Genomic DNA, 6,910 nt, shown 5'->3' on the forward strand with positions numbered 1-6,910 from the left:
CATACTAGTGGACAGGCTCATACATATAGCCACATAGCCAACAGTAAGATGATTACATTCATCCCCTCTTTTATATTAGGAACAAACAAACAGAAATAGAAACAAACAGAAATCTACACTTTAAAAAAAATAAATTGATATGCTTTGAAGCTCCTTCTGCAACAACTTTACAGCTCTGCGAATTGTATTAAACCAAATGCCCATCAATCCTGGCAGGACTGATAAAGTGGAGAAATCCCTGACACCGTTTTATTAGGGTCGGTATATCTGTGTAAAGTGAGTAGGATTTCTGCAGGCAAGCAATCCAGAAAGCACTTATTAACAATATTTTTTGCCCCAGAATGTAGCCAATAAATAAATAAATAAATAGTGAAATGTGGTAAACATCTAACTGCACTGCAGAGCCAGACATATGGAGCAACGTGTTTTACAGTATACTGTTCATAAAAGTACACCCAAACATTTGCCAGTCATTTACTGTAATCAGGACAGCACGAGGAGGTTTGAAATGTGATCATTATTTAGTAAGTCGATATTCTCTATGGAAGCATGCATTGCCTTACGGCTACTCTTTGCCTCCATCTCACATCTAATCTATAGGGGTTCTATTATCATGACAAAATAAAACAGCATGAATACATGCTTAGTGAAAGGATGTACAGATGTCAATACAAAACAAAAACAATACCAAACAAGGCCTATAGAGATATACATAATGATCCCACCATAATCCACAATGGGACACATTTACTATAGATTGACACTGACACACAGGGGCCCACCCAAAAATCCATCCTTCTTGGATGCCTAAAGTAGATTTGGGAAGAATAAAAGCTTACCTAGTTCGTGCATATTTGCAACTGTTGCTTTTTGATGTATTTATTTTACAAATGTCAATACCTGAACTATTATCAATCATACAGGTTCCACCTTGTGGCCAAATCTAATCTGACATCCCATTTAGTAAAATCTCTTGAATAGTACATGCTACTTGTAGTCACAAAATGAGCTACAACATCAGTGTGAGATTGCTAAAGGATCACTATGCAACAATAAATAAAGAAATAAAGAAATACAATAAAATAAAACCCTAAACTGTGCAGAGTCGTCTTTTATTCCCATCATTTTTTTTAACTTGCTACATTTGCTCAAAGACCACTGGCAGTTTATAGTCTGTCCCCGCTATATCAGTGCCATTTTTTTGTTAGCTTGGTCTGCATGTAAATGTGGAGAAAATAATAAATGCAAGTGAAAAAAAAGAAATGTAATATAGTGAATGCTGCCATGACATGTATTAATCAGATACAGTTATCAAAATGAAATATTTATGATAATAATGGCCCTTTAAGCAAACTGGGATCACAGTTCAGACGTTTTAACTGCTATAAAATATCTTGGAAGGTAGCTACAGAAAAATACATTATGGATAAACTTTCTAAACATTCTTTGCATTTTCTCAGCCTTGTTGAAAAATGAATTAAGTTGCTGGTGTCATTAGTCTTGTTACAGTTACCTATAAAAATGTTTTTTGTTATCACTGTGACAAACACTGCATTCCTTATAGAAAGTGAATAGTAACTGTACTTATAGCAACTATGTGTGGCAGGCTATGCCTAGAAGGTCACAGACAGAAATACAGCAACATAAAGGTGCATTTTCACTGCCACCAAAAGGGCTGCTGGTTATAATTCTATGTCTACACAAAACTAGTACTTTATTTTTTGATGGGCACCATTGGGTCACCTCACTGGTTTGTTATACCTTTTAAAGCGTTTCACAGGTAACATTTCTGTATCTTACCAAAGATAATTATTCATCTTTAAACTTGTATTTTTTTTAAATGTAAAAATAGAGAATTTTGCAGCTGTGAGTTTGTCTTGGTCCTTCTAGGTGGGTATTGAGGGAAACTCAGGTCCTGTAGTCCTATGCTGGAGCTCTTATAGAGGATGACTAAATCCCTGCTTCAACTCAAAACCCACAGAGCGTTCCCCTTTTGCAAAAGCTAAAGTTTGGGCTCACAAATTTCAATTAAAGTTGAAATAAAGTGCCCAGGGTAAAAAGTGCTGACAGTCAGTTTTTATTATGACAGAGGAGACTGTGTACCACCTCTACTGCCAAAATAGCTCCTACCTGCCTGGCAGCAATTTTTATTTCACACTGATCCACGCATTTGTAGCTCAGAGCACAGACCTGGCATGCCGGGATGAAGTAACTCATGTGCACAAGGAGAACAGACAAAAGAAGCACTGCTCCTTCACGGCTCAGGAAAGGAATGAGCTGTGTGCTTCCCACTGGGAGCATGTCCTGCCTCCAATATGAGCCCATGCACACAGAAGAAAAGCTGGCTGCACAGCAGATTCTGCTGGGACAGTTTATTGAAGCTTGCACCACATCCCTGGTGTCCCGCCCAAGGTCCACCCCACTGACGCGTTTCATCAAATCTCGGGCTTAGTCGTAGAGATCTTTATGACTAAGCATCTGAAAGGGTGAAATGCATCGGCGGGGTTGGACCTTTGGCACGACACCGGTGATGTGGTACAAGCTTCAATAATTTATCCTAACGGAATCAGGTGTGCGACCAGATTTTCGTCTGTTTGTATGAACTCCCTAGGTCAGGACCACATGGCCAATCAAGATGCAGAAGAAGCCGAACTCGGAAGAAGACCCGGAGAAGATGGAAATGCTGGTGACAGAGGGGAGAGCGGAGAGGATGGGATCTGTTTTAAGATAAGTCACTAATGTACTAATATGCTGTGCAAATTAGCACATTATTGCAAACACCACCAGGAGTTTTTTTTCCCTAGGGTACTCCACTTTAAATCTGCTGTAAAAATATTCTTCAATGGGCACAAAAGATATATATCCACTTTCTGTACCCTGTAGGGTTAAGTAAAAATACACCTGATTCTTGTATTTAAAAAAATATTTGCCTATCTCAGAGTTCAGCAGGTTCACACCATGATGTGAACCTGCTCGCAGTTCCAGCGCATTCCAGACCAGACAAAATGAGACATGCAGGGGGTTATTCACAAAGCTGCCGAAGGTAGCCGTGTGAATAACCAAGCCGAAATGAAGTGAGCCGAACACTGTTTGGCTATTCACTTCTGACTTGTACGGCTGATTTCAGCCGCGCCATACATCGGCTAAAATCAGCCGTACATCGGCTAAAATCAGCCGTACATTGGCTGCCATTCGGTCAGCCGAACATGCTCTGCATGTTCAGTTGAGACGAAGTGCAGAAGGAGTTCGACTCAATGATGCAACATCTGGATCAGCTGGCCCGAAGCTCTGGCAGCTCACTAGCTGCCGTTCGCCCCTATTCTCATGGGGGCCAAACAGCAGTAAGTAAATAGCTCGGCTATTCTGCTTGGTACCTCCAAGGTACTGAGCAGAATAGAAAATAAGTGAAATAAATAAAAAAGGAAAAAAAAAGTTGAATTTTTTTTTTAAAATGTAGGACATTTAAAAAAAAAAATAAGTTGAAAGAAATGTTAAAAAAGGGAAATTTTAAATAATTTAAAAAAACGCAGACAAAGGAAAACCAATTGGGCGGAGCTAGCAGTGACAGTTAGCTCTGCCCAACTGTTTCCTATTGGCTGGCACCTGCCAGAGTCTTCTAGCAGGTCCCGGCCAATAGGGAGGAGCCGGGCGTGACGTCATGGTCAGCTCCGCCTTGTTGTTATTATTTGGGGAGGCTGATCTGTCATTACAACTGGGTGGAGCGAGTGTGAGATCACGGCTGGCTCTGCCCAGCTGTCATTTGCATGGAGATCGGTCAGCTTTGGCCTACCTTTCTCCATGCTTCGGCTGTCACTTTGGCTCAGTCGAGCCGAAGCATATGCCTTCGGCTTGGCTGAGCCGCTCGGCTGCCTTCGGCTGCTGTATGGGCTATTGTGAATAGCCTGTACAGCAGCCCTTTGGTTCAACTGAACTAAAGGGTTCCCGGCGGCCGAAGAGAGAGTCGAAGGATCAGCCAAAGCTACGGCTGTATCCTTCAGCTCCATACTAAATAACCCCCACAGTATTTCTGGTCTAGTCTGGTCTAGTCTGGAACGGACTGTGCTGGTGTAAACAGAGGCCAGAAATAGCATAGGGATACATTAGGATGCATTTTGCGTCTGTAAACAATCTGGTCTGGAGATGATCTGGATGTGGTGTGAATGGACCTTATGTACCAGACCATTTTTCCTGTTCGGAGACATCTCAGTTCCACACATGGTACCATTTTGTTTTTGCAGCCTACCTTACTGTATTATTTTTATCTTTTCATAGAGCAAACAGGACTTTTATTTAATAGCAGATTTTGATAGACATATTTTAGTTCCTAGGTTTGAAGTACATGGAAACATCTTGCCATCTTAACATGGACGCCATTTGCACAAAACAATCAGTATCGCCTTTTGACTAAAAGGGTAATACATAAGTAATTTTCTTGCAATGTAGCAAAGTAGTAAAGCTGAAAGTCAGCTGTTTTTTTTTTTCTTTTCTAGGGAAAGCTTTTTTCCCTTTCAACGTTACAGAGTGACACATAAAGAAAAAAATAACTGTTTGCACAGACATTGTAAGTGTTACATAAGGATAAGCTCAAGTCAGGTTTTTATGGACAGAAATCCGCATAACAATGTCATGTGGGTGTTTGATGTTCTTACTGTAAATGCAAGTGTCATCCAGAGCATCTGATGTACTACTGCATATGTTGGGACCTGTGGATTAATTAGGGATAAAGTTTTGATTTATTTATCAATATTGAATACATTTTTTTTTGGCTAGTGATTTTCTTTACAATTTTTCTTCAGGATCAGGTCAGGGGAGACCCTAAGTGGCACCTACTGCATCTCTGCCGCAACAAATACATTATAATAGTGGTCTATTGCTTGCTCTTATGAGAAAGTAAAAGATCTCTACTGAAATGATCTGTTGCCGCAGGGAGAGGCAGGTTAGAGCTGGATCTTCCAATATGAAGAGTACAAAAGCGTTGTGTTGCAGTTACTTGCTCCTGGCTTTCATGCTGGACCATGGCTGTCACTGACTGCTGACAGTTCCAGCAATAAACGTCTCCTGGATCTGCTGCAGTGCCAGAGGCTGAGTATGTTACTAAATGGCATTCAATTGAATGGCACCCCAACACACCTCCCAGCTGAACGACTTTTTCTAATGCCATGCAATGCACAGTTTTGTGGTACCACAAACTGTGCTGCAACGCACCTAGTCCGTGATAACACACACTATTTTTATTTTTTTTGGTTAATGTGCATAGTTATGTCCATTATGCATAATCTTCCAAAACAATAGCAGTTTTGGCTCAGAAAAAGGCAAAACAAACCCCTCTGGAAAACTTGCCTTTTTTTCTCAGAGGAAAAAACAAATTCCTTCTGGAGCCCATAAATATAATGAAACTAATTTCTTAAATCAAAATATCCCTATATTCTAGGATCATTAGTTGTAGGAAATCATCCATTCCTTTTACCGAACTCTTTATAAACTGATGGTAAACATTTTATTCCATACACAACCTATGCCTCCTTGTCTTTTTCACAGTATAAAATGTTCATCTGCTAAATCATCATATTGGCCTCAGATATTTTATATGAATTATTCATAACATTTCATATTAAGTCCGTTAGGATGTATTTTCTCAAATCAAACCTACCAAGTGTTCTTAAATCTAAACTCCCACAGCCTCTTCTACCCCAAGTCCCCCTAACATTATCACATCTACAGCAGCAGGTCCATTCACTTTCAGTAGAAGTGAGGATGCTGAAGAACATTTGATAGCCGGAGCGGAGGGGGAGAGATGTGAGTGCTGACTGCTGCAGGACCAAGGATCGAGTGACTATATCCTCTTTATTCAGCCTTCTAGAAGAAAACGAGCAGTTAACCCTTGCAGTGCTGGGGTAGCCCCACTGCAAGGGTTAACTTTGTTCATTCCTGGAGATGTTCTTTAAGTAACACTTACAGGTCTTGCTCCTCCCCAGCCTGTGACTGGTCAGTGGAAGGAGATGCAGCAGAGTGGTGAGCTCATCTCTCACTCTCCTACTATCAGCATGGTCCTCGTCGACACATAAGCACTGTAACACAACTGATTAACTCCCTGAGCTGCTTCTCCCTCTGGCAGTCTGAGATCTGCTGTACATGGGATTGCAAGAGGCTGGTACAAAGTCATATTAGGGTACCTACACTGCTTGCAATTACAAAAAAAAACAACTCTGGGTAAAAAAATGTATTAATCCTTGCAGTGAGGCTACTGCGGCACTACAAGGATTAAGTGCTTGTTTTGTCTAGGGAGCTCAAATATATATAATGACCTGATCCTATGAGCTGGCTGGCTTTGACCTCACTCCCTCCTGCCTATCTCCTTCACCGCTGCAGCAATGGTATGTCCCTCAGCGTCCTTATGTCCTATACACTGGTCCAAAAGTCTATTTGTTCCGGTATTTGGATTCGTCCAAATCCGAAATTTTCATTAATTTCGGATGAGTCAATGGATATTTACGAATGTAAATTTGTTGCAAAAAAGTGAGATTAAATGTTTACTTTTTTCTTTTAACATTTTGGCAGTCCTCAGAAACAATAAAAAACAGCATGGGGTTCCCCCACCCCAATTAATACAAGACCCTTTAGGCCAAAAAAATAAAATAAATGTGTGGGGTTCCCCCTAAAATCCCTTACAAGTCCAAGCAGCAAACTGGCAGAGCAGGAAACCATAGGCCACATGCCCTCAACATCAGGAGGTGCTTTGCCAGGGGGACCTCCTGGCAAAGCACCTTGTCCCCATGTTGATGAGGACAAGGGCCTCTTCCCCACATCCCTGACCCTATGGTTGTGGGGGCCTGCGGGCAGGCTGGCTCATTGCTCACGGGACTTGTTTCGCCCATTTGTTTACATTGCATTAGGGGACAGAGCACTGTTG

Source organism: Nanorana parkeri, unplaced genomic scaffold (assembly GCF_000935625.1).
Source record: "Nanorana parkeri isolate BGI_ZX_2015 unplaced genomic scaffold, ASM93562v1 scaffold301, whole genome shotgun sequence".
Classification (NCBI taxonomy): domain Eukaryota; kingdom Metazoa; phylum Chordata; class Amphibia; order Anura; family Dicroglossidae; genus Nanorana; species Nanorana parkeri.